The sequence below is a fragment of the Rhododendron vialii genome, chromosome 10a, assembly GCF_030253575.1.
Source record: "Rhododendron vialii isolate Sample 1 chromosome 10a, ASM3025357v1".
NCBI lineage: Eukaryota > Viridiplantae > Streptophyta > Magnoliopsida > Ericales > Ericaceae > Rhododendron > Rhododendron vialii.
The window spans coordinates 11,238,800-11,263,804 of NC_080566.1; the positions used below are offsets into that span (position 1 = coordinate 11,238,800).

At 58.1% G+C, this 25,005-nt stretch overlaps 62 non-coding genes across 62 annotated transcripts; all 62 read left to right on the forward strand.

Moving 5' to 3' along the window:
* The first annotated feature begins 6 nt into the window (after positions 1 to 6).
* Positions 7 to 125, forward strand: LOC131305550 (5S ribosomal RNA). The gene has a single exon (XR_009193126.1). It is a non-coding gene; the product is annotated as a 5S ribosomal RNA (ribosomal RNA).
* A 288-nt stretch (positions 126 to 413) lies between these two features.
* On the forward strand, positions 414 to 532 carry LOC131305293 (5S ribosomal RNA). The gene has a single exon (XR_009192885.1). It is a non-coding gene; the product is annotated as a 5S ribosomal RNA (ribosomal RNA).
* Positions 533 to 820: 288 nt separating this feature from the next.
* On the forward strand, positions 821 to 939 carry LOC131305607 (5S ribosomal RNA). Its single transcript, XR_009193181.1, has one exon. It is a non-coding gene; the product is annotated as a 5S ribosomal RNA (ribosomal RNA).
* Positions 940 to 1,227: 288 nt separating this feature from the next.
* Positions 1,228 to 1,346, forward strand: LOC131305294 (5S ribosomal RNA). The gene has a single exon (XR_009192886.1). It is a non-coding gene; the product is annotated as a 5S ribosomal RNA (ribosomal RNA).
* A 288-nt stretch (positions 1,347 to 1,634) lies between these two features.
* On the forward strand, positions 1,635 to 1,753 carry LOC131305295 (5S ribosomal RNA). The gene has a single exon (XR_009192887.1). It is a non-coding gene; the product is annotated as a 5S ribosomal RNA (ribosomal RNA).
* A 288-nt stretch (positions 1,754 to 2,041) lies between these two features.
* LOC131305296 (5S ribosomal RNA) lies at positions 2,042 to 2,160 on the forward strand. The gene has a single exon (XR_009192888.1). It is a non-coding gene; the product is annotated as a 5S ribosomal RNA (ribosomal RNA).
* Positions 2,161 to 2,448: 288 nt separating this feature from the next.
* Positions 2,449 to 2,567, forward strand: LOC131305297 (5S ribosomal RNA). The gene has a single exon (XR_009192889.1). It is a non-coding gene; the product is annotated as a 5S ribosomal RNA (ribosomal RNA).
* A 288-nt stretch (positions 2,568 to 2,855) lies between these two features.
* On the forward strand, positions 2,856 to 2,974 carry LOC131305608 (5S ribosomal RNA). The gene has a single exon (XR_009193182.1). It is a non-coding gene; the product is annotated as a 5S ribosomal RNA (ribosomal RNA).
* A 288-nt stretch (positions 2,975 to 3,262) lies between these two features.
* Positions 3,263 to 3,381, forward strand: LOC131305661 (5S ribosomal RNA). Its single transcript, XR_009193234.1, has one exon. It is a non-coding gene; the product is annotated as a 5S ribosomal RNA (ribosomal RNA).
* Positions 3,382 to 3,669: 288 nt separating this feature from the next.
* LOC131305380 (5S ribosomal RNA) lies at positions 3,670 to 3,788 on the forward strand. The gene has a single exon (XR_009192967.1). It is a non-coding gene; the product is annotated as a 5S ribosomal RNA (ribosomal RNA).
* A 287-nt stretch (positions 3,789 to 4,075) lies between these two features.
* On the forward strand, positions 4,076 to 4,194 carry LOC131305609 (5S ribosomal RNA). Its single transcript, XR_009193183.1, has one exon. It is a non-coding gene; the product is annotated as a 5S ribosomal RNA (ribosomal RNA).
* Positions 4,195 to 4,482: 288 nt separating this feature from the next.
* Positions 4,483 to 4,601, forward strand: LOC131305551 (5S ribosomal RNA). Its single transcript, XR_009193127.1, has one exon. It is a non-coding gene; the product is annotated as a 5S ribosomal RNA (ribosomal RNA).
* A 288-nt stretch (positions 4,602 to 4,889) lies between these two features.
* LOC131305381 (5S ribosomal RNA) lies at positions 4,890 to 5,008 on the forward strand. The gene has a single exon (XR_009192968.1). It is a non-coding gene; the product is annotated as a 5S ribosomal RNA (ribosomal RNA).
* A 287-nt stretch (positions 5,009 to 5,295) lies between these two features.
* On the forward strand, positions 5,296 to 5,414 carry LOC131305552 (5S ribosomal RNA). The gene has a single exon (XR_009193128.1). It is a non-coding gene; the product is annotated as a 5S ribosomal RNA (ribosomal RNA).
* Positions 5,415 to 5,702: 288 nt separating this feature from the next.
* LOC131305383 (5S ribosomal RNA) lies at positions 5,703 to 5,821 on the forward strand. Its single transcript, XR_009192969.1, has one exon. It is a non-coding gene; the product is annotated as a 5S ribosomal RNA (ribosomal RNA).
* A 287-nt stretch (positions 5,822 to 6,108) lies between these two features.
* LOC131305554 (5S ribosomal RNA) lies at positions 6,109 to 6,227 on the forward strand. Its single transcript, XR_009193130.1, has one exon. It is a non-coding gene; the product is annotated as a 5S ribosomal RNA (ribosomal RNA).
* Positions 6,228 to 6,515: 288 nt separating this feature from the next.
* LOC131305384 (5S ribosomal RNA) lies at positions 6,516 to 6,634 on the forward strand. Its single transcript, XR_009192970.1, has one exon. It is a non-coding gene; the product is annotated as a 5S ribosomal RNA (ribosomal RNA).
* A 287-nt stretch (positions 6,635 to 6,921) lies between these two features.
* LOC131305877 (5S ribosomal RNA) lies at positions 6,922 to 7,040 on the forward strand. Its single transcript, XR_009193429.1, has one exon. It is a non-coding gene; the product is annotated as a 5S ribosomal RNA (ribosomal RNA).
* Positions 7,041 to 7,328: 288 nt separating this feature from the next.
* On the forward strand, positions 7,329 to 7,447 carry LOC131305989 (5S ribosomal RNA). The gene has a single exon (XR_009193542.1). It is a non-coding gene; the product is annotated as a 5S ribosomal RNA (ribosomal RNA).
* Positions 7,448 to 7,739: 292 nt separating this feature from the next.
* On the forward strand, positions 7,740 to 7,858 carry LOC131306106 (5S ribosomal RNA). The gene has a single exon (XR_009193656.1). It is a non-coding gene; the product is annotated as a 5S ribosomal RNA (ribosomal RNA).
* A 289-nt stretch (positions 7,859 to 8,147) lies between these two features.
* Positions 8,148 to 8,266, forward strand: LOC131306222 (5S ribosomal RNA). The gene has a single exon (XR_009193770.1). It is a non-coding gene; the product is annotated as a 5S ribosomal RNA (ribosomal RNA).
* Positions 8,267 to 8,558: 292 nt separating this feature from the next.
* On the forward strand, positions 8,559 to 8,677 carry LOC131304952 (5S ribosomal RNA). The gene has a single exon (XR_009192557.1). It is a non-coding gene; the product is annotated as a 5S ribosomal RNA (ribosomal RNA).
* Positions 8,678 to 8,966: 289 nt separating this feature from the next.
* Positions 8,967 to 9,085, forward strand: LOC131305067 (5S ribosomal RNA). Its single transcript, XR_009192668.1, has one exon. It is a non-coding gene; the product is annotated as a 5S ribosomal RNA (ribosomal RNA).
* Positions 9,086 to 9,373: 288 nt separating this feature from the next.
* On the forward strand, positions 9,374 to 9,492 carry LOC131305181 (5S ribosomal RNA). Its single transcript, XR_009192779.1, has one exon. It is a non-coding gene; the product is annotated as a 5S ribosomal RNA (ribosomal RNA).
* A 292-nt stretch (positions 9,493 to 9,784) lies between these two features.
* Positions 9,785 to 9,903, forward strand: LOC131305298 (5S ribosomal RNA). The gene has a single exon (XR_009192890.1). It is a non-coding gene; the product is annotated as a 5S ribosomal RNA (ribosomal RNA).
* Positions 9,904 to 10,192: 289 nt separating this feature from the next.
* On the forward strand, positions 10,193 to 10,311 carry LOC131305236 (5S ribosomal RNA). The gene has a single exon (XR_009192830.1). It is a non-coding gene; the product is annotated as a 5S ribosomal RNA (ribosomal RNA).
* Positions 10,312 to 10,599: 288 nt separating this feature from the next.
* LOC131305418 (5S ribosomal RNA) lies at positions 10,600 to 10,718 on the forward strand. Its single transcript, XR_009193001.1, has one exon. It is a non-coding gene; the product is annotated as a 5S ribosomal RNA (ribosomal RNA).
* A 292-nt stretch (positions 10,719 to 11,010) lies between these two features.
* LOC131305535 (5S ribosomal RNA) lies at positions 11,011 to 11,129 on the forward strand. Its single transcript, XR_009193112.1, has one exon. It is a non-coding gene; the product is annotated as a 5S ribosomal RNA (ribosomal RNA).
* A 278-nt stretch (positions 11,130 to 11,407) lies between these two features.
* Positions 11,408 to 11,526, forward strand: LOC131305510 (5S ribosomal RNA). Its single transcript, XR_009193089.1, has one exon. It is a non-coding gene; the product is annotated as a 5S ribosomal RNA (ribosomal RNA).
* A 278-nt stretch (positions 11,527 to 11,804) lies between these two features.
* On the forward strand, positions 11,805 to 11,923 carry LOC131305511 (5S ribosomal RNA). Its single transcript, XR_009193090.1, has one exon. It is a non-coding gene; the product is annotated as a 5S ribosomal RNA (ribosomal RNA).
* A 278-nt stretch (positions 11,924 to 12,201) lies between these two features.
* Positions 12,202 to 12,320, forward strand: LOC131305533 (5S ribosomal RNA). Its single transcript, XR_009193110.1, has one exon. It is a non-coding gene; the product is annotated as a 5S ribosomal RNA (ribosomal RNA).
* Positions 12,321 to 12,598: 278 nt separating this feature from the next.
* LOC131305650 (5S ribosomal RNA) lies at positions 12,599 to 12,717 on the forward strand. Its single transcript, XR_009193223.1, has one exon. It is a non-coding gene; the product is annotated as a 5S ribosomal RNA (ribosomal RNA).
* Positions 12,718 to 12,995: 278 nt separating this feature from the next.
* LOC131305664 (5S ribosomal RNA) lies at positions 12,996 to 13,114 on the forward strand. Its single transcript, XR_009193237.1, has one exon. It is a non-coding gene; the product is annotated as a 5S ribosomal RNA (ribosomal RNA).
* Positions 13,115 to 13,392: 278 nt separating this feature from the next.
* Positions 13,393 to 13,511, forward strand: LOC131305182 (5S ribosomal RNA). Its single transcript, XR_009192780.1, has one exon. It is a non-coding gene; the product is annotated as a 5S ribosomal RNA (ribosomal RNA).
* A 278-nt stretch (positions 13,512 to 13,789) lies between these two features.
* On the forward strand, positions 13,790 to 13,908 carry LOC131305507 (5S ribosomal RNA). Its single transcript, XR_009193086.1, has one exon. It is a non-coding gene; the product is annotated as a 5S ribosomal RNA (ribosomal RNA).
* A 288-nt stretch (positions 13,909 to 14,196) lies between these two features.
* On the forward strand, positions 14,197 to 14,315 carry LOC131305757 (5S ribosomal RNA). Its single transcript, XR_009193318.1, has one exon. It is a non-coding gene; the product is annotated as a 5S ribosomal RNA (ribosomal RNA).
* Positions 14,316 to 14,607: 292 nt separating this feature from the next.
* On the forward strand, positions 14,608 to 14,726 carry LOC131305859 (5S ribosomal RNA). Its single transcript, XR_009193411.1, has one exon. It is a non-coding gene; the product is annotated as a 5S ribosomal RNA (ribosomal RNA).
* A 288-nt stretch (positions 14,727 to 15,014) lies between these two features.
* Positions 15,015 to 15,133, forward strand: LOC131305870 (5S ribosomal RNA). The gene has a single exon (XR_009193422.1). It is a non-coding gene; the product is annotated as a 5S ribosomal RNA (ribosomal RNA).
* A 292-nt stretch (positions 15,134 to 15,425) lies between these two features.
* Positions 15,426 to 15,544, forward strand: LOC131305883 (5S ribosomal RNA). Its single transcript, XR_009193435.1, has one exon. It is a non-coding gene; the product is annotated as a 5S ribosomal RNA (ribosomal RNA).
* Positions 15,545 to 15,822: 278 nt separating this feature from the next.
* Positions 15,823 to 15,941, forward strand: LOC131305512 (5S ribosomal RNA). Its single transcript, XR_009193091.1, has one exon. It is a non-coding gene; the product is annotated as a 5S ribosomal RNA (ribosomal RNA).
* A 278-nt stretch (positions 15,942 to 16,219) lies between these two features.
* On the forward strand, positions 16,220 to 16,338 carry LOC131305895 (5S ribosomal RNA). Its single transcript, XR_009193446.1, has one exon. It is a non-coding gene; the product is annotated as a 5S ribosomal RNA (ribosomal RNA).
* Positions 16,339 to 16,626: 288 nt separating this feature from the next.
* LOC131305906 (5S ribosomal RNA) lies at positions 16,627 to 16,745 on the forward strand. The gene has a single exon (XR_009193457.1). It is a non-coding gene; the product is annotated as a 5S ribosomal RNA (ribosomal RNA).
* A 292-nt stretch (positions 16,746 to 17,037) lies between these two features.
* Positions 17,038 to 17,156, forward strand: LOC131305917 (5S ribosomal RNA). Its single transcript, XR_009193468.1, has one exon. It is a non-coding gene; the product is annotated as a 5S ribosomal RNA (ribosomal RNA).
* A 278-nt stretch (positions 17,157 to 17,434) lies between these two features.
* On the forward strand, positions 17,435 to 17,553 carry LOC131305513 (5S ribosomal RNA). Its single transcript, XR_009193092.1, has one exon. It is a non-coding gene; the product is annotated as a 5S ribosomal RNA (ribosomal RNA).
* Positions 17,554 to 17,831: 278 nt separating this feature from the next.
* On the forward strand, positions 17,832 to 17,950 carry LOC131305514 (5S ribosomal RNA). The gene has a single exon (XR_009193093.1). It is a non-coding gene; the product is annotated as a 5S ribosomal RNA (ribosomal RNA).
* A 278-nt stretch (positions 17,951 to 18,228) lies between these two features.
* LOC131305534 (5S ribosomal RNA) lies at positions 18,229 to 18,347 on the forward strand. The gene has a single exon (XR_009193111.1). It is a non-coding gene; the product is annotated as a 5S ribosomal RNA (ribosomal RNA).
* A 278-nt stretch (positions 18,348 to 18,625) lies between these two features.
* LOC131305928 (5S ribosomal RNA) lies at positions 18,626 to 18,744 on the forward strand. The gene has a single exon (XR_009193480.1). It is a non-coding gene; the product is annotated as a 5S ribosomal RNA (ribosomal RNA).
* A 278-nt stretch (positions 18,745 to 19,022) lies between these two features.
* LOC131305665 (5S ribosomal RNA) lies at positions 19,023 to 19,141 on the forward strand. Its single transcript, XR_009193238.1, has one exon. It is a non-coding gene; the product is annotated as a 5S ribosomal RNA (ribosomal RNA).
* Positions 19,142 to 19,419: 278 nt separating this feature from the next.
* LOC131305183 (5S ribosomal RNA) lies at positions 19,420 to 19,538 on the forward strand. Its single transcript, XR_009192781.1, has one exon. It is a non-coding gene; the product is annotated as a 5S ribosomal RNA (ribosomal RNA).
* Positions 19,539 to 19,816: 278 nt separating this feature from the next.
* On the forward strand, positions 19,817 to 19,935 carry LOC131305508 (5S ribosomal RNA). Its single transcript, XR_009193087.1, has one exon. It is a non-coding gene; the product is annotated as a 5S ribosomal RNA (ribosomal RNA).
* Positions 19,936 to 20,223: 288 nt separating this feature from the next.
* Positions 20,224 to 20,342, forward strand: LOC131305939 (5S ribosomal RNA). The gene has a single exon (XR_009193491.1). It is a non-coding gene; the product is annotated as a 5S ribosomal RNA (ribosomal RNA).
* A 292-nt stretch (positions 20,343 to 20,634) lies between these two features.
* Positions 20,635 to 20,753, forward strand: LOC131305950 (5S ribosomal RNA). The gene has a single exon (XR_009193502.1). It is a non-coding gene; the product is annotated as a 5S ribosomal RNA (ribosomal RNA).
* Positions 20,754 to 21,041: 288 nt separating this feature from the next.
* On the forward strand, positions 21,042 to 21,160 carry LOC131305961 (5S ribosomal RNA). Its single transcript, XR_009193513.1, has one exon. It is a non-coding gene; the product is annotated as a 5S ribosomal RNA (ribosomal RNA).
* Positions 21,161 to 21,452: 292 nt separating this feature from the next.
* LOC131305972 (5S ribosomal RNA) lies at positions 21,453 to 21,571 on the forward strand. The gene has a single exon (XR_009193524.1). It is a non-coding gene; the product is annotated as a 5S ribosomal RNA (ribosomal RNA).
* A 278-nt stretch (positions 21,572 to 21,849) lies between these two features.
* LOC131305689 (5S ribosomal RNA) lies at positions 21,850 to 21,968 on the forward strand. The gene has a single exon (XR_009193260.1). It is a non-coding gene; the product is annotated as a 5S ribosomal RNA (ribosomal RNA).
* A 278-nt stretch (positions 21,969 to 22,246) lies between these two features.
* On the forward strand, positions 22,247 to 22,365 carry LOC131305516 (5S ribosomal RNA). The gene has a single exon (XR_009193094.1). It is a non-coding gene; the product is annotated as a 5S ribosomal RNA (ribosomal RNA).
* Positions 22,366 to 22,643: 278 nt separating this feature from the next.
* LOC131305536 (5S ribosomal RNA) lies at positions 22,644 to 22,762 on the forward strand. The gene has a single exon (XR_009193113.1). It is a non-coding gene; the product is annotated as a 5S ribosomal RNA (ribosomal RNA).
* Positions 22,763 to 23,040: 278 nt separating this feature from the next.
* On the forward strand, positions 23,041 to 23,159 carry LOC131305192 (5S ribosomal RNA). The gene has a single exon (XR_009192789.1). It is a non-coding gene; the product is annotated as a 5S ribosomal RNA (ribosomal RNA).
* A 279-nt stretch (positions 23,160 to 23,438) lies between these two features.
* LOC131305666 (5S ribosomal RNA) lies at positions 23,439 to 23,557 on the forward strand. Its single transcript, XR_009193239.1, has one exon. It is a non-coding gene; the product is annotated as a 5S ribosomal RNA (ribosomal RNA).
* Positions 23,558 to 23,845: 288 nt separating this feature from the next.
* LOC131305983 (5S ribosomal RNA) lies at positions 23,846 to 23,964 on the forward strand. Its single transcript, XR_009193536.1, has one exon. It is a non-coding gene; the product is annotated as a 5S ribosomal RNA (ribosomal RNA).
* A 289-nt stretch (positions 23,965 to 24,253) lies between these two features.
* LOC131305995 (5S ribosomal RNA) lies at positions 24,254 to 24,372 on the forward strand. The gene has a single exon (XR_009193548.1). It is a non-coding gene; the product is annotated as a 5S ribosomal RNA (ribosomal RNA).
* Positions 24,373 to 24,660: 288 nt separating this feature from the next.
* Positions 24,661 to 24,779, forward strand: LOC131306006 (5S ribosomal RNA). Its single transcript, XR_009193559.1, has one exon. It is a non-coding gene; the product is annotated as a 5S ribosomal RNA (ribosomal RNA).
* Positions 24,780 to 25,005: the final 226 nt, after the last annotated feature.

Consider the following 25,005-nt stretch of genomic DNA (forward strand, 5'->3'; position numbering starts at 1 on the left):
CCTATGGGGTGCGATCATACCAGCACTAATGCACCGGATCCCATCAGAACTCCGCAGTTAGGCGCGCTTGGGCGAGAGTAGTACTAGGATGGGTGACCCCCTGGGAAGTCCTCGTGTTGCACCCCTTTTTCGTTTTTGTACGAAATCCCTTCCCCGCCCCCCGTTCCCTTCTTTCATCCGGTCGCCGCAACTTCGGCTCATTCCGTCCGGATCTTCCCGGAGAGTTTTCGCAGCGATTTTTCGAGCTGCGAGCCAAAATCGCCCCGTCAGCGGGCACGTTCGGCCGTAGCCATCCCTCCAACGGGATACGGGGTCCGGCCGGCGAGACGTGGCTGGGAAAGCCAGAGATAGAGTGAGCAGTGCCCGACGGGGCAGAAAAATGGAACAAAAGAATTGAAAGCGGAGTTCCTATGGGGTGCGATCATACCAGCACTAATGCACCGGATCCCATCAGAACTCCGCAGTTAGGCGTGCTTGGGCGAGAGTAGTACTAGGATGGGTGACCCCCTGGGAAGTCCTCGTGTTGCACCCCTTTTTCGTTTTCGTACGAAATCCCTTCCCCGCCCCCCGTTCCCTTCTTTCATCCGGTCGCCGCAACTTCGGCTCATTCCGTCCGGATCTTCCCGGAGAGATTTCGCAGCGATTTTTCGAGCTGCGAGCCAAAATAGCCCCGTCAGCGGGCACGTTCGGCCGTAGCCATCCCTCCAACGGGATACGGGGTCCGGCCGGCGAGACGTGGCTGGGAAAGCCAGAGATAGAGTGAGCAGTGCCCGACAGGGCAGAAAAATGGAACAAAAGAATTGAAAGCGGAGTGCCTATGGGGTGCGATCATACCAGCACTAATGCACCGGATCCCATCAGAACTCCGCAGTTAGGCGTGCTTGGGCGAGAGTAGTACTAGGATGGGTGACCCCCTGGGAAGTCGTCGTGTTGCACCCCTTTTTCGTTTTTGTACGAAATCCCTTCCCCGCCCCCCGTTCCCTTCTTTCATCCGGTCGCCGCAACTTCGGCTCATTCCGTCCGGATCTTCCCGGAGAGTTTTCGCAGCGATTTTTCGAGCTGCGAGCCAAAATCGCCCCGTCAGCGGGCACGTTCGGCCGTAGCCATCCCTCCAACGGGATACGGGGTCCGGCCGGCGAGACGTGGCTGAGAAAGCCAGAGATAGAGTGAGAAGTGCTCGACGGGGCAGAAAAATGGAACAAAAGAATTGAAAGCGGAGTGCCTATGGGGTGCGATCATACCAGCACTAATGCACCGGATCCCATCAGAACTCCGCAGTTAGGCGTGCTTGGGCGAGAGTAGTACTAGGATGGGTGACCCCCTGGGAAGTCCTCGTGTTGCACCCCTTTTTCGTTTTTGTACGAAATCCCTTCCCCGCCCCCCGTTCCCTTCTTTCATTCGGTCGCCGCAACTTCGGCTCATTCCGTCCGGATCTTCCCGGAGAGTTTTCGCAGCGATTTTTCGAGCTGCGAGCCAAAATCGCCCCGTCAGCGGGCACGTTCGGCCGTAGCCATCCCTCCAACGGGATACGGGGTCCGGCCGGCGAGACGTGGCTGGGAAAGCCAGAGATAGAGTGAGCAGTGCCCGACGGGGTAGAAAAATGGAACAAAAGAATTGAAAGCGGAGTGCCTATGGGGTGCGATCATACCAGCACTAATGCACCGGATCCCATCAGAACTCCGCAGTTAGGCGTGCTTGGGCGAGAGTAGTACTAGGATGGGTGACCCCCTGGGAAGTCCTCGTGTTGCACCCCTTTTTCGTTTTCGTACGAAATCCCTTCCCCGCCCCCCGTTCCCTTCTTTCATCCGGTCGCCGCAACTTCGGCTCATTCCGTCCGGATCTTCCCGGAGAGATTTCGCAGCGATTTTTCGAGCTGCGAGCCAAAATAGCCCCGTCAGCGGGCACGTTCGGCCGTAGCCATCCCTCCAACGGGATACGGGGTCCGGCCGGCGAGACGTGGCTGGGAAAGCCAGAGATAGAGTGAGCAGTGCCCGACGGGGCATAAAAATGGAACAAAAGAATTGAAAGCGGAGTGCCTATGGGGTGCGATCATACCAGCACTAATGCACCGGATCCCATCAGAACTCCGCAGTTAGGCGTGCTTGGGCGAGAGTAGTACTAGGATGGGTGACCCCCTGGGAAGTCCTCGTGTTGCACCCCTTTTTCGTTTTCGTACGAAATCCCTTCCCCGCCCCCCGTTCCCTTCTTTCATCCGGTCGCCGCAACTTCGGCTTATTCCGTCCGGATCTTCCCGGAGAGATTTCGCAGCGATTTTTCGAGCTGCGAGCCAAAATAGCCCCGTCAGCGGGCACGTTCGGCCGTAGCCATCCCTCCAACGGGATACGGGGTCCGGCCGGCGAGACGTGGCTGGGAAAGCCAGAGATAGAGTGAGCAGTGCCCGACGGGGCAGAAAAATGGAACAAAAGAATTGAAAGCGGAGTGCCTATGGGGTGCGATCATACCAGCACTAATGCACCGGATCCCATCAGAACTCCGCAGTTAGGCGTGCTTGGGCGAGAGTAGTACTAGGATGGGTGACCCCCTGGGAAGTCCTCGTGTTGCACCCCTTTTTCGTTTTTGTACGAAATCCCTTCCCCGCCCCCCGTTCCCTTCTTTCATCCGGTCGCCGCAACTTCGGCTCATTCCGTCCGGATCTTCCCGGAGAGATTTCGCAGCGATTTTTCGAGCTGCGAGCCAAAATAGCCCCGTCAGCGGGCACGTTCGGCCGTAGCCATCCCTCCAACGGGATACGGGGTCCGGCCGGCGAGACGTGGCTGGGAAAGCCAGAGATAGAGTGAGCAGTGCCCGACGGGGCAGAAAAATGGAACAAAAGAATTGAAAGCGGAGTGCCTATGGGGTGCGATCATACCAGCACTAATGCACCGGATCCCATCAGAACTCCGCAGTTAGGCGTGCTTGGGCGAGAGTAGTACTAGGATGGGTGACCCCCTGGGAAGTCGTCGTGTTGCACCCCTTTTTCGTTTTCGTACGAAATCCCTTCCCCGCCCCCCGTTCCCTTCTTTCATCCGGTCGCCGCAACTTCGGCTCATTCCGTCCGGATCTTCCCGGAGAGATTTCGCAGCGATTTTTCGAGCTGCGAGCCAAAATAGCCCCGTCAGCGGGCACGTTCGGCCGTAGCCATCCCTCCAACGGGATACGGGGTCCGGCCGGCGAGACGTGGCTGGGAAAGCCAGAGATAGAGTGAGCAGTGCCCGACGGGGCAGAAAAATGGAACAAAAGAATTGAAAGCGGAGTGCCTATGGGGTGCGATCATACCAGCACTAATGCACCGGATCCCATCAGAACTCCGCAGTTGGGCGTGCTTGGGCGAGAGTAGTACTAGGATGGGTGACCCCCTGGGAAGTCCTCGTGTTGCACCCCTTTTTCGTTTTCGTACGAAATCCCTTCCCCGCCCCCTGTTCCCTTCTTTCATCCGGTCGCCGCAACTTCGGCTCATTCCGTCCGGATCTTCCCGGAGAGATTTCGCAGCGATTTTTCGAGCTGCGAGCCAAAATAGCCCCGTCAGCGGGCACGTTCGGCCGTAGCCATCCCTCCAACGGGATACGGGGTCCGGCCGGCGAGACGTGGCTGGGAAAGCCAGAGATAGAGTGAGCAGTGCCCGACGGGGCAGAAAAATGGAACAAAAGAATTGAAAGCGGAGTGCCTATGGGGTGCGATCATACCAGCACTAATGCACCGGATCCCATCAGAACTCCGCAGTTAGGCGTGCTTGGGCGAGAGTAGTACTAGGATGGGTGACCCCCTGGGAAGTCCTCGTGTTGCACCCTTTTTCGTTTTCGTACGAAATCCCTTCCCCGCCCCCCGTTCCCTTCTTTCATCCGGTCGCCGCAACTTCGGCTCATTCCGTCCGGATCTTCCCGGAGAGTTTTCGCAGCGATTTTTCGAGCTGCGAGCCAAAATCGCCCCGTCAGCGGGCACGTTCGGCCGTAGCCATCCCTCCAACGGGATACGGGGTCCGGCCGGCGAGACGTGGCTGGGAAAGCCAGAGATAGAGTGAGAAGTGCTCGACGGGGCAGAAAAATGGAACAAAAGAATTGAAAGCGGAGTGCCTATGGGGTGCGATCATACCAGCACTAATGCACCGGATCCCATCAGAACTCCGCAGTTAGGCGTGCTTGGGCGAGAGTAGTACTAGGATGGGTGACCCCCTGGGAAGTCGTCGTGTTGCACCCCTTTTTCGTTTTTGTACGAAATCCCTTCCCCGCCCCCCGTTCCCTTCTTTCATCCGGTCGCCGCAACTTCGGCTCATTCCGTCCGGATCTTCCCGGAGAGATTTCGCAGCGATTTTTCGAGCTGCGAGCCATAATAGCCCCGTCAGCGGGCACGTTCGGCCGTAGCCATCCCTCCAACGGGATACGGGGTCCGGCCGGCGAGACGTGGCTGAGAAAGCCAGAGATAGAGTGAGAAGTGCTCGACGGGGCAGAAAAATGGAACAAAAGAATTGAAAGCGGAGTGCCTATGGGGTGCGATCATACCAGCACTAATGCACCGGATCCCATCAGAACTCCGCAGTTAGGCGCGCTTGGGCGAGAGTAGTACTAGGATGGGTGACCCCCTGGGAAGTCCTCGTGTTGCACCCCTTTTTCGTTTTCGTACGAAATCCCTTCCCCGCCCCCCGTTCCCTTCTTTCATCCGGTCGCCGCAACTTCGGCTCATTCCGTCCGGATCTTCCCGGAGAGATTTCGCAGCGATTTTTCGAGCTGCGAGCCAAAATCGCCCCGTCAGCGGGCACGTTCGGCCGTAGCCATCCCTCCAACGGGATACGGGGTCCGGCCGGCGAGACGTGGCTGGGAAAGCCAGAGATAGAGTGAGCAGTGCCCGACGGGGCAGAAAAATGGAACAAAAGAATTGAAAGCGGAGTGCCTATGGGGTGCGATCATACCAGCACTAATGCACCGGATCCCATCAGAACTCCGCAGTTAGGCGTGCTTGGGCGAGAGTAGTACTAGGATGGGTGACCCCCTGGGAAGTCCTCGTGTTGCACCCTTTTTCGTTTTCGTACGAAATCCCTTCCCCGCCCCCCGTTCCCTTCTTTCATCCGGTCGCCGCAACTTCGGCTCATTCCGTCCGGATCTTCCCGGAGAGTTTTCGCAGCGATTTTTCGAGCTGCGAGCCAAAATCGCCCCGTCAGCGGGCACGTTCGGCCGTAGCCATCCCTCCAACGGGATACGGGGTCCGGCCGGCGAGACGTGGCTGGGAAAGCCAGAGATAGAGTGAGAAGTGCTCGACGGGGCAGAAAAATGGAACAAAAGAATTGAAAGCGGAGTGCCTATGGGGTGCGATCATACCAGCACTAATGCACCGGATCCCATCAGAACTCCGCAGTTAGGCGCGCTTGGGCGAGAGTAGTACTAGGATGGGTGACCCCCTGGGAAGTCCTCGTGTTGCACCCCTTTTTCGTTTTCGTACGAAATCCCTTCCCCGCCCCCCGTTCCCTTCTTTCATCCGGTCGCCGCAACTTCGGCTCATTCCGTCCGGATCTTCCCGGAGAGATTTCGCAGCGATTTTTCGAGCTGCGAGCCAAAATCGCCCCGTCAGCGGGCACGTTCGGCCGTAGCCATCCCTCCAACGGGATACGGGGTCCGGCCGGCGAGACGTGGCTGGGAAAGCCAGAGATAGAGTGAGCAGTGCCCGACGGGGCAGAAAAATGGAACAAAAGAATTGAAAGCGGAGTGCCTATGGGGTGCGATCATACCAGCACTAATGCACCGGATCCCATCAGAACTCCGCAGTTAGGCGTGCTTGGGCGAGAGTAGTACTAGGATGGGTGACCCCCTGGGAAGTCCTCGTGTTGCACCCTTTTTCGTTTTCGTACGAAATCCCTTCCCCGCCCCCCGTTCCCTTCTTTCATCCGGTCGCCGCAACTTCGGCTCATTCCGTCCGGATCTTCCCGGAGAGTTTTCGCAGCGATTTTTCGAGCTGCGAGCCAAAATCGCCCCGTCAGCGGGCACGTTCGGCCGTAGCCATCCCTCCAACGGGATACGGGGTCCGGCCGGCGAGACGTGGCTGGGAAAGCCAGAGATAGAGTGAGAAGTGCTCGACGGGGCAGAAAAATGGAACAAAAGAATTGAAAGCGGAGTGCCTATGGGGTGCGATCATACCAGCACTAATGCACCGGATCCCATCAGAACTCCGCAGTTAGGCGCGCTTGGGCGAGAGTAGTACTAGGATGGGTGACCCCCTGGGAAGTCCTCGTGTTGCACCCCTTTTTCGTTTTCGTACGAAATCCCTTCCCCGCCCCCCGTTCCCTTCTTTCATCCGGTCGCCGCAACTTCGGCTCATTCCGTCCGGATCTTCCCGGAGAGATTTCGCAGCGATTTTTCGAGCTGCGAGCCAAAATCGCCCCGTCAGCGGGCACGTTCGGCCGTAGCCATCCCTCCAACGGGATACGGGGTCCGGCCGGCGAGACGTGGCTGGGAAAGCCAGAGATAGAGTGAGCAGTGCCCGACGGGGCAGAAAAATGGAACAAAAGAATTGAAAGCGGAGTGCCTATGGGGTGCGATCATACCAGCACTAATGCACCGGATCCCATCAGAACTCCGCAGTTAGGCGTGCTTGGGCGAGAGTAGTACTAGGATGGGTGACCCCCTGGGAAGTCCTCGTGTTGCACCCTTTTTCGTTTTCGTACGAAATCCCTTCCCCGCCCCCCGTTCCCTTCTTTCATCCGGTCGCCGCAACTTCGGCTCATTCCGTCCGGATCTTCCCGGAGAGTTTTCGCAGCGATTTTTCGAGCTGCGAGCCAAAATCGCCCCGTCAGCGGGCACGTTCGGCCGTAGCCATCCCTCCAACGGGATACGGGGTCCGGCCGGCGAGACGTGGCCAAGAAAGCCAGAGATAGAGTGAGCAGTGCCCGACGGGGCAGAAAAATGGACCAAAAGAATTGAAAGCGGAGTGCCTATCGGGTGCGATCATACCAGCACTAATGCACCGGATCCCATCAGAACTCCGCAGTTAAGCGTGCTTGGGCGAGAGTAGTACTAGGATGGGTGACCCCCTGGGAAGTCCTCGTGTTGCACCCCTTTTTCGTTTTTGTACGAAATCCCTTCCCCGCCCCCCGTTCCCTTCTTTCATCCGGTCGCCGCAACTTCGGCTCATGCCGTCCGGATCTTCCGGGAGAGTTTTCGCAGCGATTTTTCCAGCTTCGAGCCAAAATAGCCCCGTCAGCGGGCACGTTCGGCCGCAGCCATCCCTCCAACGGGATACGGGGTCCGGCCGGCGAGACGTGGCCAAGAAAGCCAGAGATGGAGCGAGCGGTGCCCGACGGGGCCGAAAAATGGACCAAAAGAATTGAAAGCGGAGTGCCTATCGGGTGCGATCATACCAGCACTAATGCACCGGATCCCATCAGAACTCCGCAGTTAAGCGTGCTTGGGCGAGAGTAGTACTAGGATGGGTGACCCCCTGGGAAGTCCTCGTGTTGCACCCCTTTTTCGTTTTTGTACGAAATCCCTTCCCCGCCCCCCGTTCCCTTCTTTCATCCGGTCGCCGCAACTTCGGCTCATTCCGTCCGGATCTTCCCGGAGAGTTTTCGCTGCAGCGATTTTTCGAGCTGCGAGCCAAAATAGCCCCCTTCAGCGGGCACTCTCGGCCGTAGCCATCCCTCCAACGGGATACGGGGTCCGGCCGGCGAGACGTGGCCAAGAAAGCCAGAGATAGAGGGAGCGGTGCCCGACGGGGCCGAAAAATGGACCAAAAGAATTGAAAGCGGAGTGCCTATCGGGTGCGATCATACCAGCACTAATGCACCGGATCCCATCAGAACTCCGCAGTTAAGCGTGCTTGGGCGAGAGTAGTACTAGGATGGGTGACCCCCTGGGAAGTCCTCGTGTTGCACCCCTTTTTCGTTTTTGTACGAAATCCCTTCCCCGCCCCCCGTTCCCTTCTTTCATCCGGTCGCCGCAACTTCGGCTCATTCCGTCCGTATCTTCCCGGAGAGTTTTCGCAGCGATTTTTCGAGCTGCGAGCCAAAATAGCCCCCTTCAGCGGGCACTCTCGGCCGCAGCCATCCCTCCAACGGGATACGGGGTCCGGCCGGCGAGACGTGGCCAAGAAAGCCAGAGATGGAGCGAGCGGTGCCCGACGGGGCAGAAAAATGGACCAAAAGAATTGAAAGCGGAGTGCCTATCGGGTGCGATCATACCAGCACTAATGCACCGGATCCCATCAGAACTCCGCAGTTAAGCGTGCTTGGGCGAGAGTAGTACTAGGATGGGTGACCCCCTGGGAAGTCCTCGTGTTGCACCCCTTTTTCGTTTTTGTACGAAATCCCTTCCCCGCCCCCCGTTCCCTTCTTTCATCCGGTCGCCGCAACTTCGGCTCATTCCGTCCGGATCTTCCCGGAGAGTTTTCGCTGCAGCGATTTTTCGAGCTGCGAGCCAAAATAGCCCCCTTCAGCGGGCACTCTCGGCCGTAGCCATCCCTCCAACGGGATACGGGGTCCGGCCGGCGAGACGTGGCCAAGAAAGCCAGAGATAGAGGGAGCGGTGCCCGACGGGGCCGAAAAATGGACCAAAAGAATTGAAAGCGGAGTGCCTATCGGGTGCGATCATACCAGCACTAATGCACCGGATCCCATCAGAACTCCGCAGTTAAGCGTGCTTGGGCGAGAGTAGTACTAGGATGGGTGACCCCCTGGGAAGTCCTCGTGTTGCACCCCTTTTTCGTTTTTGTACGAAATCCCTTCCCCGCCCCCCGTTCCCTTCTTTCATCCGGTCGCCGCAACTTCGGCTCATTCCGTCCGTATCTTCCCGGAGAGTTTTCGCAGCGATTTTTCGAGCTGCGAGCCAAAATAGCCCCCTTCAGCGGGCACTCTCGGCCGCAGCCATCCCTCAAACGGGATACGGGGTCCGGCCGGCGAGACGTGGCCAAGAAAGCCAGAGATAGAGTGAGCAGTGCCCGACGGGGCAGAAAAATGGACCAAAAGAATTGAAAGCGGAGTGCCTATCGGGTGCGATCATACCAGCACTAATGCACCGGATCCCATCAGAACTCCGCAGTTAAGCGTGCTTGGGCGAGAGTAGTACTAGGATGGGTGACCCCCTGGGAAGTCCTCGTGTTGCACCCCTTTTTCGTTTTTGTACGAAATCCCTTCCCCGCCCCCCGTTCCCTTCTTTCATCCGGTCGCCGCAACTTCGGCTCATGCCGTCCGGATCTTCCCGGAGAGTTTTCGCAGCGATTTTTCCAGCTTCGAGCCAAAATAGCCCCGTCAGCGGGCACGTTCGGCCGCAGCCATCCCTCCAACGGGATACGGGGTCCGGCCGGCGAGACGTGGCCAAGAAAGCCAGAGATAGAGCGAGCGGTGCCCGACGGGGCCGAAAAATGGACCAAAAGAATTGAAAGCGGAGTGCCTATCGGGTGCGATCATACCAGCACTAATGCACCGGATCCCATCAGAACTCCGCAGTTAAGCGTGCTTGGGCGAGAGTAGTACTAGGATGGGTGACCCCCTGGGAAGTCCTCGTGTTGCACCCCTTTTTCGTTTTTGTACGAAATCCCTTCCCCGCCCCCCGTTCCCTTCTTTCATCCGGTCGCCGCAACTTCGGCTCATTCCGTCCGGATCTTCCCGGAGAGTTTTCGCTGCAGCGATTTTTCGAGCTGCGAGCCAAAATAGCCCCCTTCAGCGGGCACTCTCGGCCGTAGCCATCCCTCCAACGGGATACGGGGTCCGGCCGGCGAGACGTGGCCAAGAAAGCCAGAGATAGAGGGAGCGGTGCCCGACGGGGCCGAAAAATGGACCAAAAGAATTGAAAGCGGAGTGCCTATCGGGTGCGATCATACCAGCACTAATGCACCGGATCCCATCAGAACTCCGCAGTTAAGCGTGCTTGGGCGAGAGTAGTACTAGGATGGGTGACCCCCTGGGAAGTCCTCGTGTTGCACCCCTTTTTCGTTTTTGTACGAAATCCCTTCCCCGCCCCCCGTTCCCTTCTTTCATCCGGTCGCCGCAACTTCGGCTCATTCCGTCCGTATCTTCCCGGAGAGTTTTCGCAGCGATTTTTCGAGCTGCGAGCCAAAATAGCCCCCTTCAGCGGGCACTCTCGGCCGCAGCCATCCCTCAAACGGGATACGGGGTCCGGCCGGCGAGACGTGGCCAAGAAAGCCAGAGATAGAGTGAGCAGTGCCCGACGGGGCAGAAAAATGGACCAAAAGAATTGAAAGCGGAGTGCCTATCGGGTGCGATCATACCAGCACTAATGCACCGGATCCCATCAGAACTCCGCAGTTAAGCGTGCTTGGGCGAGAGTAGTACTAGGATGGGTGACCCCCTGGGAAGTCGTCGTGTTGCACCCCTTTTTCGTTTTTGTACGAAATCCCTTCCCCGCCCCCCGTTCCCTTCTTTCATCCGGTCGCCGCAACTTCGGCTCATGCCGTCCGGATCTTCCCGGAGAGTTTTCGCAGCGATTTTTCCAGCTTCGAGCCAAAATAGCCCCGTCAGCGGGCACGTTCGGCCGCAGCCATCCCTCCAACGGGATACGGGGTCCGGCCGGCGAGACGTGGCCAAGAAAGCCAGAGATAGAGCGAGCGGTGCCCGACGGGGCCGAAAAATGGACCAAAAGAATTGAAAGCGGAGTGCCTATCGGGTGCGATCATACCAGCACTAATGCACCGGATCCCATCAGAACTCCGCAGTTAAGCGTGCTTGGGCGAGAGTAGTACTAGGATGGGTGACCCCCTGGGAAGTCCTCGTGTTGCACCCCTTTTTCGTTTTTGTACGAAATCCCTTCCCCGCCCCCCGTTCCCTTCTTTCATCCGGTCGCCGCAACTTCGGCTCATTCCGTCCGGATCTTCCCGGAGAGTTTTCGCTGCAGCGATTTTTCGAGCTGCGAGCCAAAATAGCCCCCTTCAGCGGGCACTCTCGGCCGTAGCCATCCCTCCAACGGGATACGGGGTCCGGCCGGCGAGACGTGGCCAAGAAAGCCAGAGATAGAGGGAGCGGTGCCCGACGGGGCCGAAAAATGGACCAAAAGAATTGAAAGCGGAGTGCCTATCGGGTGCGATCATACCAGCACTAATGCACCGGATCCCATCAGAACTCCGCAGTTAAGCGTGCTTGGGCGAGAGTAGTACTAGGATGGGTGACCCCCTGGGAAGTCCTCGTGTTGCACCCCTTTTTCGTTTTTGTACGAAATCCCTTCCCCGCCCCCCGTTCCCTTCTTTCATCCGGTCGCCGCAACTTCGGCTCATTCCGTCCGGATCTTCCCGGAGAGATTTCGCAGCGATTTTTCGAGCTGCGAGCCAAAATAGCCCCGTCAGCGGGCACGTTCGGCCGTAGCCATCCCTCCAACGGGACACGGGGTCCGCCCGGCGAGACGTGTCCAAGATAGAGCGAGCGGTGCCCGACGGGGCAGAAAAATGGAACAAAAGAATTGAAAGCGGAGTGCCTATCGGGTGCGATCATACCAGCACTAATGCACCGGATCCCATCAGAACTCCGCTGTTAAGCGTGCTTGGGCGAGAGTAGTACTAGGATGGGTGATCCCCTGGGAAGTCCTCGTGTTGCACCCCTTTTTCGTTTTTGTACGAAATCCCTTCCCCGCCCCCCGTTCCCTTCTTTCATCCGGTCGCCGCAACTTCGGCTCATTCCGTCCGGATCTTCCCGGAGAGATTTCGCAGCGATTTTTCGAGCTGCGAGCCAAAATAGCCCCGTCAGCGGGCACGTTCGGCCGTAGCCATCCCTCCAACGGGACACGGGGTCCGCCCGGCGAGACGTGGCCAAGATAGAGCGAGCGGTGCCCGACGGGGCGGAAAAATGGAACAAAAGAATTGAAAGCGGAGTGCCTATCGGGTGCGATCATACCAGCACTAATGCACCGGATCCCATCAGAACTCCGCTGTTAAGCGTGCTTGGGCGAGAGTAGTACTAGGATGGGTGATCCCCTGGGAAGTCCTCGTGTTGCACCCCTTTTTCGTTTTTGTACGAAATCCCTTCCCCGCCCCCCGTTCCCTTCTTTCATCCGGTCGCCGCAACTTCGGCTCATTCCGTCCGGATCTTCCCGGAGAGATTTCGCAGCGATTTTTCGAGCTGCGAGCCAAAATAGCCCCGTCAGCGGGCACGTTCGGCCGTAGCCATCCCTCCAACGGGACACGGGGTTCGGCCGGCGAGACGTGGCCAAGATAGAGCGAGCAGTGCCCGACGGGGCAGAAAAATGGAACAAAAGAATTGAAAGCGGAGTGCCTATCGGGTGCGATCCTACCAGCACTAATGCACCGGATCCCATCAGAACTCCGCAGTTAAGCGTGCTTGGGCGAGAGTAGTACTAGGATGGGTGACCCCCTGGGAAGTCCTCGTGTTGCACCGCTTTTTCGTTTTTGTACGAAATCCCTTCCCCGCCCCCCGTTCCCTTCTTTCATCCGGTCGCCGCAACTTCGGCTCATTCCGTCCGGATCTTCCCGGAGAGATTTCGCAGCGATTTTTCGAGCTGCGAGCCAAAATAGCCCCGTCAGCGGGCACGTTCGGCCGTCGCCATCCCTCCAACGGGACACGGGGTCCGGCCGGCGAGACGTGGCCAAGATAGAGCGAGCAGTGCCCGACGGGGCAGAAAAATGGAACAAAAGAATTGAAAGCGGAGTGCCTATCGGGTGCGATCATACCAGCACTAATGCACCGGATCCCATCAGAACTCCGCAGTTAAGCGTGCTTGGGCGAGAGTAGTACTAGGATGGGTGACCCCCTGGGAAGTCCTCGTGTTGCACCCCTTTTTCGTTTTTGTACGAAATCCCTTCCCCGCCCCCCGTTCCCTTCTTTCATCCGGTCGCCGCAACTTCGGCTCATTCCGTCCGGATCTTCCCGGAGAGATTTCGCAGCGATTTTTCGAGCTGCGAGCCAAAATAGCCCCGTCAGCGGGCACGTTCGGCCGTAGCCATCCCTCCAACTGGACTCGGGGTCCGGCCGGCGAGACGTGGCCAAGATAGAGCGAGGAGTGCCCGACGGGGCAGAAAAATGGAACAAAAGAATTGAAAGCGGAGTGCCTATCGGGTGCGATCATACCAGCACTAAGTCACCAGATCCCATCAGAACTTCGCAGTTAAGCGTGCTTGGGCGAGAGTAGTACTAGGATGGGTGACCCCCTGGGAAGTCCTCGTGTTGCACCCCTTTTTCGTTTTTGTACGAAATCCCTTCCCCGCCCCCCGTTCCCTTCTTTCATCCGGTCGCCGCAACTTCGGCTCATTCCGTCCGGATCTTCCCGGAGAGATTTCGCAGCGATTTTTCCAGCTGCGAGCCGAAATAGCCCCGTCAGCGGGCACGTTCGGCCGTAGCCATCCCTCCAACGGGACACGGGGTCCGGCCGGCGAGACGTGGCCAAGATAGAGCGAGCAGTGCCCGACGGGGCAGAAAAATGGAACAAAAGAATTGAAAGCGGAGTGCCTATCGGGTGCGATCATACCAGCACTAATGCACCGGATCCCATCAGAACTCCGCAGTTAAGCGTGCTTGGGCGAGAGTAGTACTAGGATGGGTGACCCCATGGGAAGTCCTCGTGTTGCACCCCTTTTTCGTTTTTGTACGAAATCCCTTCCCCGCCCCCCGTTCCCTTCTTTCATCCGGTCGCCGCAACTTCGGCTCATTCCGTCCGGATCTTCCCGGAGAGATTTCGCAGCGATTTTTCGAGCTGCGAGCCAAAATAGCCCCGTCAGCGGGCACGTTCGGCCGTAGCCATCCCTCCAACGGGACTCGGGGTCCGGCCGGCGAGACGTGGCCAAGATAGAGCGAGGAGTGCCCGACGGGGCAGAAAAATGGAACAAAAGAATTGAAAGCGGAGTGCCTATCGGGTGCTATCATACCAGCACTAATGCACCAGATCCCATCAGAACTCCGCAGTTAAGCGTGCTTGGGCGAGAGTAGTACTAGGATGGGTGACCCCCTGGGAAGTCCTCGTGTTGCACCCCTTTTTCGTTTTTGTACGAAATCCCTTCCCCGCCCCCCGTTCCCTTCTTTCATCCGGTCGCCGCAACTTCGGCTCATTCCGTCCGGATCTTCCCGGAGAGTTTTCGCAGCGATTTTTCCAGCTGCGAGCAAAAATAGCCCCGTCAGCGGGCACGTTCGGCCGCAGCCATCCCTCCAACGGGATACGGGGTCCGGCCGGCGAGACGTGGCCAAGAAAGCCAGAGATAGAGCAAGCAGTGCCCGACGGGGCAGAAAAATGGAACAAAAGAATTGAAAGCGGAGTGCCTATCGGGTGCGATCATACCAGCACTAATGCACCGGATCCCATCAGAACTCCGCAGTTAAGCGTGCTTGGGCGAGAGTAGTACTAGGATGGGTGACCCCCTGGGAAGTCCTCGTGTTGCACCCCTTTTTCGTTTTTGTACGAAATCCCTTCCCCGCCCCCCGTTCCCTTCTTTCATCCGGTCGCCGCAACTTCGGCTCATTCCGTCCGGATCTTCCCGGAGAGTTTTCGCTGCAGCGATTTTTCCAGCTGCGAGCCAAAATAGCCCCCTTCAGCGGGCACTCTCGGCCGTAGCCATCCCTCCAACGGGATACGGGGTCCGGCCGGCGAGACGTGGCCAAGAAAGCCAGAGATAGAGTGAGCAGTGCCCGACGGGGCAGAAAAATGGACCAAAAGAATTGAAAGCGGAGTGCCTATCGGGTGCGATCATACCAGCACTAATGCACCGGATCCCATCAGAACTCCGCAGTTAAGCGTGCTTGGGCGAGAGTAGTACTAGGATGGGTGACCCCCTGGGAAGTCCTCGTGTTGCACCCCTTTTTCGTTTTTGTACGAAATCCCTTCCCCGCCCCCCGTTCCCTTCTTTCATCCGGTCGCCGCAACTTCGGCTCATGCCGTCCGGATCTTCCCGGAGAGTTTTCGCAGCGATTTTTCCAGCTTCGAGCCAAAATAGCCCCGTCAGCGGGCACGTTCGGCCGCAGCCATCCCTCCAACGGGATACGGGGTCCGGCCGGCGAGACGTGGCCAAGAAAGCCAGAGATAGAGCGAGCGGTGCCCGACGGGGCCGGAAAATGGACCAAAAGAATTGAAAGCGGAGTGCCTATCGGGTGCGATCATACCAGCACTAATGCACCGGATCCCATCAGAACTCCGCAGTTAAGCGTGCTTGGGCGAGAGTAGTACTAGGATGGGTGACCCCCTGGGAAGTCCTCGTGTTGCACCCCTTTTTCGTTTTTGTACGAAATCCCTTCCCCGCCCCCCGTTCCCTTCTTTCATCCGGTCGCCGCAACTTCGGCTCATTCCGTCCGGATCTTCCCGGAGAGTTTTCGCTGCAGCGATTTTTCGAGCTGCGAGCCAAAATAGCCCCCTTCAGCGGGCACTCTCGGCCGTAGCCATCCCTCCAACGGGATACGGGGTCCGGCCGGCGAGACGTGGCCAAGAAAGCCAGAGATAGAGGGAGCGGTGCCCGACGGGGCCGAAAAATGGACCAAAAGAATTGAAAGCGGAGTGCCTATCGGGTGCGATCATACCAGCACTAATGCACCGGATCCCATCAGAACTCCGCAGTTAAGCGTGCTTGGGCGAGAGTAGTACTAGGATGGGTGACCCCCTGGGAAGTCCTCGTGTTGCACCCCTTTTTCGTTTTTGTACGAAATCCCTTCCCCGCCCCCCGTTCCCTTCTTTCATCCGGTCGCCGCAACTTCGGCTCATTCCGTCCGGATCTTCCCGGAGAGATTTCGCAGCGATTTTTCGAGCTGCGAGCCAAAATAGCCCCGTCAGCGGGCACGTTCGGCCGTAGCCATCCCTCCAACGGGACACGGGGTCCGCCCGGCGAGACGTGTCCAAGATAGAGCGAGCGGTGCCCGACGGGGCAGAAAAATGGAACAAAAGAATTGAAAGCGGAGTGCCTATCGGGTGCGATCATACCAGCACTAATGCACCGGATCCCATCAGAACTCCGCTGTTAAGCGTGCTTGGGCGAGAGTAGTACTAGGATGGGTGATCCCCTGGGAAGTCCTCGTGTTGCACCCCTTTTTCGTTTTTGTACGAAATCCCTTCCCCGCCCCCCGTTCCCTTCTTTCATCCGGTCGCCGCAACTTCGGCTCATTCCGTCCGGATCTTCCCGGAGAGATTTCGCAGCGATTTTTCGAGCTGCGAGCCAAAATAGCCCCGTCAGCGGGCACGTTTGGCCGTAGCCATCCCTCCAACGGGACACGGGGTCCGCCCGGCGAGACGTGGCCAAGATAGAGTGAGCAGTGCCCGACGGGGCAGAAAAATGGACCAAAAGAATTGAAAGCGGAGTGCCTATCGGGTGCGATCATACCAGCACTAATGCACCGGATCCCATCAGAACTCCGCAGTTAAGCGTGCTTGGGCGAGAGTAGTACTAGGATGGGTGACCCCCTGGGAAGTCCTCGTGTTGCACCCCTTTTTCGTTTTTGTACGAAATCCCTTCCCCGCCCCCCGTTCCCTTCTTTCATCCGGTCGCCGCAACTTCGGCTCATGCCGTCCGGATCTTCCCGGAGAGTTTTCGCAGCGATTTTTCCAGCTTCGAGCCAAAATAGCCCCGTCAGCGGGCACGTTCGGCCGCAGCCATCCCTCCAACGGGATACGGGGTCCGGCCGGCGAGACGTGGCCAAGAAAGCCAGAGATAGAGCGAGCGGTGCCCGACGGGGCCGAAAAATGGACCAAAAGAATTGAAAGCGGAGTGCCTATCGGGTGCGATCATACCAGCACTAATGCACCGGATCCCATCAGAACTCCGCAGTTAAGCGTGCTTGGGCGAGAGTAGTACTAGGATGGGTGACCCCCTGGGAAGTCCTCGTGTTGCACCCCTTTTTCGTTTTTGTACGAAATCCCTTCCCCGCCCCCCGTTCCCTTCTTTCATCCGGTCGCCGCAACTTCGGCTCATTCCGTCCGGATCTTCCCGGAGAGTTTTCGCTGCAGCGATTTTTCGAGCTGCGAGCCAAAATAGCCCCCTTCAGCGGGCACTCTCGGCCGTAGCCATCCCTCCAACGGGATACGGGGTCCGGCCGGCGAGACGTGGCCAAGAAAGCCAGAGATAGAGGGAGCGGTGCCCGACGGGGCCGAAAAATGGACCAAAAGAATTGAAAGCGGAGTGCCTATCGGGTGCGATCATACCAGCACTAATGCACCGGATCCCATCAGAACTCCGCAGTTAAGCGTGCTTGGGCGAGAGTAGTACTAGGATGGGTGACCCCCTGGGAAGTCCTCGTGTTGCACCCCTTTTTCGTTTTTGTACGAAATCCCTTCCCCGCCCCCCGTTCCCTTCTTTCATCCGGTCGCCGCAACTTCGGCTCATTCCGTCCGGATCTTCCCGGAGAGATTTTGCAGCGATTTTTCGAGCTGCGAGCCAAAATAGCCCCGTCAGCGGGCACGTTCGGCCGTAGCCATCCCTCCAACGGGACACGGGGTCCGCCCGGCGAGACGTGTCCAAGATAGAGCGAGCGGTGCCCGACGGGGCAGAAAAATGGAACAAAAGAATTGAAAGCGGAGTGCCTATCGGGTGCGATCATACCAGCACTAATGCACCGGATCCCATCAGAACTCCGCTGTTAAGCGTGCTTGGGCGAGAGTAGTACTAGGATGGGTGATCCCCTGGGAAGTCCTCGTGTTGCACCCCTTTTTCGTTTTTGTACGAAATCCCTTCCCCGCCCCCCGTTCCCTTCTTTCATCCGGTCGCCGCAACTTCGGCTCATTCCGTCCGGATCTTCCCGGAGAGATTTCGCAGCGATTTTTCGAGCTGCGAGCCAAAATAGCCCCGTCAGCGGGCACGTTCGGCCGTAGCCATCCCTCCAACGGGACACGGGGTCCGCCCGGCGAGACGTGGCCAAGATAGAGCGAGCGGTGCCCGACGGGGCGGAAAAATGGAACAAAAGAATTGAAAGCGGAGTGCCTATCGGGTGCGATCATACCAGCACTAATGCACCGGATCCCATCAGAACTCCGCTGTTAAGCGTGCTTGGGCGAGAGTAGTACTAGGATGGGTGATCCCCTGGGAAGTCCTCGTGTTGCACCCCTTTTTCGTTTTTGTACGAAATCCCTTCCCCGCCCCCCGTTCCCTTCTTTCATCCGGTCGCCGCAACTTCGGCTCATTCCGTCCGGATCTTCCCGGAGAGATTTCGCAGCGATTTTTCGAGCTGCGAGCCAAAATAGCCCCGTCAGCGGGCACGTTCGGCCGTAGCCATCCCTCCAACGGGACACGGGGTTCGGCCGGCGAGACGTGGCCAAGATAGAGCGAGCAGTGCCCGACGGGGCAGAAAAATGGAACAAAAGAATTGAAAGCGGAGTGCCTATCGGGTGCGATCCTACCAGCACTAATGCACCGGATCCCATCAGAACTCCGCAGTTAAGCGTGCTTGGGCGAGAGTAGTACTAGGATGGGTGACCCCCTGGGAAGTCCTCGTGTTGCACCGCTTTTTCGTTTTTGTACGAAATCCCTTCCCCGCCCCCCGTTCCCTTCTTTCATCCGGTCGCCGCAACTTCGGCTCATTCCGTCCGGATCTTCCCGGAGAGATTTCGCAGCGATTTTTCGAGCTGCGAGCCAAAATAGCCCCGTCAGCGGGCACGTTCGGCCGTCGCCATCCCTCCAACGGGACACGGGGTCCGGCCGGCGAGACGTGGCCAAGATAGAGCGAGCAGTGCCCGACGGGGCAGAAAAATGGAACAAAAGAATTGAAAGCGGAGTGCCTATCGGGTGCGATCATACCAGCACTAATGCACCGGATCCCATCAGAACTCCGCAGTTAAGCGTGCTTGGGCGAGAGTAGTACTAGGATGGGTGACCCCCTGGGAAGTCCTCGTGTTGCACCCCTTTTTCGTTTTTGTACGAAATCCCTTCCCCGCCCCCCGTTCCCTTCTTTCATCCGGTCGCCGCAACTTCGGCTCATTCCGTCCGGATCTTCCCGGAGAGATTTCGCAGCGATTTTTCGAGCTGCGAGCCAAAATAGCCCCGTCAGCGGGCACGTTCGGCCGTAGCCATCCCTCCAACTGGACTCGGGGTCCGGCCGGCGAGACGTGGCCAAGATAGAGCGAGGAGTGCCCGACGGGGCAGAAAAATGGAACAAAAGAATTGAAAGCGGAGTGCCTATCGGGTGCGATCATACCAGCACTAAGTCACCAGATCCCATCAGAACTTCGCAGTTAAGCGTGCTTGGGCGAGAGTAGTACTAGGATGGGTGACCCCCTGGGAAGTCCTCGTGTTGCACCCCTTTTTCGTTTTTGTACGAAATCCCTTCCCCGCCCCCCGTTCCCTTCTTTCATCCGGTCGCCGCAACTTCGGCTCATTCCGTCCGGATCTTCCCGGAGAGATTTCGCAGCGATTTTTCCAGCTGCGAGCCGAAATAGCCCCGTCAGCGGGCACGTTCGGCCGTAGCCATCCCTCCAACGGGACACGGGGTCCGGCCGGCGAGACGTGGCCAAGATAGAGCGAGCAGTGCCCGACGGGGCAGAAAAATGGAACAAAAGAATTGAAAGCGGAGTGCCTATCGGGTGCGATCATACCAGCACTAATGCACCGGATCCCATCAGAACTCCGCAGTTAAGCGTGCTTGGGCGAGAGTAGTACTAGGATGGGTGACCCCATGGGAAGTCCTCGTGTTGCACCCCTTTTTCGTTTTTGTACGAAATCCCTTCCCCGCCCCCCGTTCCCTTCTTTCATCCGGTCGCCGCAACTTCGGCTCATTCCGTCCGGATCTTCCCGGAGAGATTTCGCAGCGATTTTTCGAGCTGCGAGCCAAAATAGCCCCGTCAGCGGGCACGTTCGGCCGTAGCCATCCCTCCAACGGGACTCGGGGTCCGGCCGGCGAGACGTGGCCAAGATAGAGCGAGGAGTGCCCGACGGGGCAGAAAAATGGAACAAAAGAATTGAAAGCGGAGTGCCTATCGGGTGCTATCATACCAGCACTAATGCACCAGATCCCATCAGAACTCCGCAGTTAAGCGTGCTTGGGCGAGAGTAGTACTAGGATGGGTGACCCCCTGGGAAGTCCTCGTGTTGCACCCCTTTTTCGTTTTTGTACGAAATCCCTTCCCCGCCCCCCGTTCCCTTCTTTCATCCGGTCGCCGCAACTTCGGCTCATTCCGTCCGGATCTTCCCGGAGAGTTTTCGCAGCGATTTTTCCAGCTGCGAGCAAAAATAGCCCCGTCAGCGGGCACGTTCGGCCGCAGCCATCCCTCCAACGGGATACGGGGTCCGGCCGGCGAGACGTGGCCAAGAAAGCCAGAGATAGAGCAAGCAGTGCCCGACGGGGCAGAAAAATGGAACAAAAGAATTGAAAGCGGAGTGCCTATCGGGTGCGATCATACCAGCACTAATGCACCGGATCCCATCAGAACTCCGCAGTTAAGCGTGCTTGGGCGAGAGTAGTACTAGGATGGGTGACCCCCTGGGAAGTCCTCGTGTTGCACCCCTTTTTCGTTTTTGTACGAAATCCCTTCCCCGCCCCCCGTTCCCTTCTTTCATCCGGTCGCCGCAACTTCGGCTCATTCCGTCCGGATCTTCCCGGAGAGTTTTCGCTGCAGCGATTTTTCCAGCTGCGAGCCAAAATAGCCCCCTTCAGCGGGCACTCTCGGCCGTAGCCATCCCTCCAACGGGATACGGGGTCCGGCCGGCGAGACGTGGCCAAGAAAGCCAGAGATAGAGTGAGCAGTGCCCGACGGGGCAGAAAAATGGACCAAAAGAATTGAAAGCGGAGTGCCTATCGGGTGCGATCATACCAGCACTAATGCACCGGATCCCATCAGAACTCCGCAGTTAAGCGTGCTTGGGCGAGAGTAGTACTAGGATGGGTGACCCCCTGGGAAGTCCTCGTGTTGCACCCCTTTTTCGTTTTTGTACGAAATCCCTTCCCCGCCCCCCGTTCCCTTCTTTCATCCGGTCGCCGCAACTTCGGCTCATGCCGTCCGGATCTTCCCGGAGAGTTTTCGCAGCGATTTTTCCAGCTTCGAGCCAAAATAGCCCCGTCAGCGGGCACGTTCGGCCGCAGCCATCCCTCCAACGGGATACGGGGTCCGGCCGGCGAGACGTGGCCAAGAAAGCCAGAGATAGAGCGAGCGGTGCCCGACGGGGCCGAAAAATGGACCAAAAGAATTGAAAGCGGAGTGCCTATCGGGTGCGATCATACCAGCACTAATGCACCGGATCCCATCAGAACTCCGCAGTTAAGCGTGCTTGGGCGAGAGTAGTACTAGGATGGGTGACCCCCTGGGAAGTCCTCGTGTTGCACCCCTTTTTCGTTTTTGTACGAAATCCCTTCCCCGCCCCCCGTTCCCTTCTTTCATCCGGTCGCCGCAACTTCGGCTCATTCCGTCCGGATCTTCCCGGAGAGTTTTCGCTGCAGCGATTTTTCGAGCTGCGAGCCAAAATAGCCCCCTTCAGCGGGCACTCTCGGCCGTAGCCATCCCTCCAACGGGATACGGGGTCCGGCCGGCGAGACGTGGCCAAGAAAGCCAGAGATAGAGGGAGCGGTGCCCGACGGGGCCGAAAAATGGACCAAAAGAATTGAAAGCGGAGTGCCTATCGGGTGCGATCATACCAGCACTAATGCACCGGATCCCATCAGAACTCCGCAGTTAAGCGTGCTTGGGCGAGAGTAGTACTAGGATGGGTGACCCCCTGGGAAGTCCTCGTGTTGCACCCCTTTTTCGTTTTTGTACGAAATCCCTTCCCCGCCCCCCGTTCCCTTCTTTCATCCGGTCGCCGCAACTTCGGCTCATTCCGTCCGGATCTTCCCGGAGAGATTTCGCAGCGATTTTTCGAGCTGCGAGCCAAAATAGCCCCGTCAGCGGGCATGTTCGGCCGTAGCCATCCCTCCAACGGGACACGGGGTCCGCCCGGCGAGACGTGGCCAAGATAGAGCGAGCGGTGCCCGACGGGGCAGAAAAATGGAACAAAAGAATTGAAAGCGGAGTGCCTATCGGGTGCGATCATACCAGCACTAATGCACCGGATCCCATCAGAACTCCGCTGTTAAGCGTGCTTTGGCGAGAGTAGTACTAGGATGGGTGATCCCCTGGGAAGTCCTCGTGTTGCACCCCTTTTTCGTTTTTGTACGAAATCCCTTCCCCGCCCCCCGTTCCCTTCTTTCATCCGGTCGCCGCAACTTCGGCTCATTCCGTCCGGATCTTCCCGGAGAGATTTCGCAGCGATTTTTCGAGCTGCGAGCCAAAATAGCCCCGTCAGCGGGCACGTTCGGCCGTAGCCATCCCTCCAACGGGACACGGGGTCCGCCCGGCGAGACGTGGCCAAGATAGAGCGAGCGGTGCCCGACGGGGCAGAAAAATGGAACAAAAGAATTGAAAGCGGAGTGCCTATCGGGTGCGATCATACCAGCACTAATGCACCGGATCCCATCAGAACTCCGCTGTTAAGCGTGCTTGGGCGAGAGTAGTACTAGGATGGGTGATCCCCTGGGAAGTCCTCGTGTTGCACCCCTTTTTCGTTTTTGTACGAAATCCCTTCCCCGCCCCCCGTTCCCTTCTTTCATCCGGTCGCCGCAACTTCGGCTCATTCCGTCCGGATCTTCCCGGAGAGATTTCGCAGCGATTTTTCGAGCTGCGAGCCAAAATAGCCCCGTCAGCGGGCACGTTCGGCCGTAGCCATCCCTCCAACGGGACACGGGGTCCGGCCGGCGAGACGTGGCCAAGATAGAGCGAGCAGTGCCCGACGGGGCAGAAAAATGGAACAAAAGAATTGAAAGCGGAGTGCCTATCGGGTGCGATCCTACCAGCACTAATGCACCGGATCCCATCAGAACTCCGCAGTTAAGCGTGCTTGGGCGAGAGTAGTACTAGGATGGGTGACCCCCTGGGAAGTCCTCGTGTTGCACCGCTTTTTCGTTTTTGTACGAAATCCCTTCCCCGCCCCCCGTTCCCTTCTTTCATCCGGTCGCCGCAACTTCGGCTCATTCCGTCCGGATCTTCCCGGAGAGATTTCGCAGCGATTTTTCGAGCTGCGAGCCAAAATAGCCCCGTCAGCGGGCACGTTCGGCCGTAGCCATCCCTCCAACGGGACACGGGGTCCGGCCGGCGAGACGTGGCCAAGATAGAGCGAGCAGTGCCCGACGGGGCAGAAAAATGGAACAAAAGAATTGAAAGCGGAGTGCCTATCGGGTGCGATCATACCAGCACTAATGCACCGGATCCCATCAGAACTCCGCAGTTAAGCGTGCTTGGGCGAGAGTAGTACTAGGATGGGTGACCCCCTGGGAAGTCCTTGTGTTGCACCCCTTTTTCGTTTTTGTACGAAATCCCTTCCCCGCCCCCCGTTCCCTTTCTTTCATCCGGTCGCCGCAACTTCGGCTCATTCCGTCCGGATCTTCCCGGAGAGATTTCGCAGCGATTTTTCGAGCTGCGAGCCAAAATAGCCCCGTCAGCGGGCACGTTCGGCCGTAGCCATCCCTCCAACTGGACTCGGGGTCCGGCCGGCGAGACGTGGCCAAGATAGAGCGAGGAGTGCCCGACGGGGCAGAAAAATGGAACAAAAGAATTGAAAGCGGAGTGCCTATCGGGTGCGATCATACCAGCACTAAGTCACCAGATCCCATCAGAACTTCGCAGTTAAGCGTGCTTGGGCGAGAGTAGTACTAGGATGGGTGACCCCCTGGGAAGTCCTCGTGTTGCACCCCTTTTTCGTTTTTGTACGAAATCCCTTCCCCGCCCCCCGTTCCCTTCTTTCATCCGGTCGCCGCAACTTCGGCTCATGCCGTCCGTATCTTCCCGGAGAGTTTTCGCAGCGATTTTTCCAGCTTCGAGCCAAAATAGCCCCGTCAGCGGGCACGTTCGGCCGCAGCCATCCCTCCAACGGGATACGGGGTCCGGCCGGCGAGACGTGGCCAAGAAAGACAGAGATAGAGGGAGCGGTGCCCGACGGGGCAGAAAAATGTACCAAAAGAATTGAAAGCGGAGTGCCTATCGGGTGCGATCATACCAGCACTAATGCACCGGATCCCATCAGAACTCCGCAGTTAAGCGTGCTTGGGCGAGAGTAGTACTAGGATGGGTGACCCCCTGGGAAGTCCTCGTGTTGCACCCCTTTTTCGTTTTTGTACGAAATCCCTTCCCCGCCCCCCGTTCCCTTCTTTCATCCGGTCGCCGCAACTTCGGCTCATTCCGTCCGTATCTTCCCGGAGAGTTTTCGCAGCGATTTTTCGAGCTGCGAGCCAAAATAGCCCCCTTCAGCGGGCACTCTCGGCCGTAGCCATCCCTCCAACGGGATACGGGGTCCGGCCGGCGAGACGTGGCCAAGAAAGCCAGAGATAGAGCGAGCGGTGCCCGACGGGGCCGAAAAATGGACCAAAAGAATTGAAAGCGGAGTGCCTATCGGGTGCGATCATACCAGCACTAATGCACCGGATCCCATCAGAACTCCGCAGTTAAGCGTGCTTGGGCGAGAGTAGTACTAGGATGGGTGACCCCCTGGGAAGTCCTCGTGTTGCACCCCTTTTTCGTTTTTGTACGAAATCCCTTCCCCGCCCCCCGTTCCCTTCTTTCATCCGGTCGCCGCAACTTCGGCTCATGCCGTCCGTATCTTCCCGGAGAGTTTTCGCAGCGATTTTTCCAGCTTCGAGCCAAAATAGCCCCGTCAGCGGGCACGTTCGGCCGCAGCCATCCCTCCAACGGGATACGGGGTCCGGCCGGCGAGACGTGGCCAAGAAAGACAGAGATAGAGCGAGCGGTGCCCGACGGGGCCGAAAAATGGACCAAAAGAATTGAAAGCGGAGTGCCTATCGGGTGCGATCATACCAGCACTAATGCACCGGATCCCATCAGAACTCCGCAGTTAAGCGTGCTTGGGCGAGAGTAGTACTAGGATGGGTGACCCCCTGGGAAGTCCTCGTGTTGCACCCCTTTTTCGTTTTTGTACGAAATCCCTTCCCCGCCCCCCGTTCCCTTCTTTCATCCGGTCGCCGCAACTTCGGCTCATGCCGTCCGTATCTTTCCGGAGAGTTTTCGCAGCGATTTTTCCAGCTTCGAGCCAAAATAGCCCCGTCAGCGGGCACGTTCGGCCGCAGCCATCCCTCCAACGGGATACGGGGTCCGGCCGGCGAGACGTGGCCAAGAAAGACAGAGATAG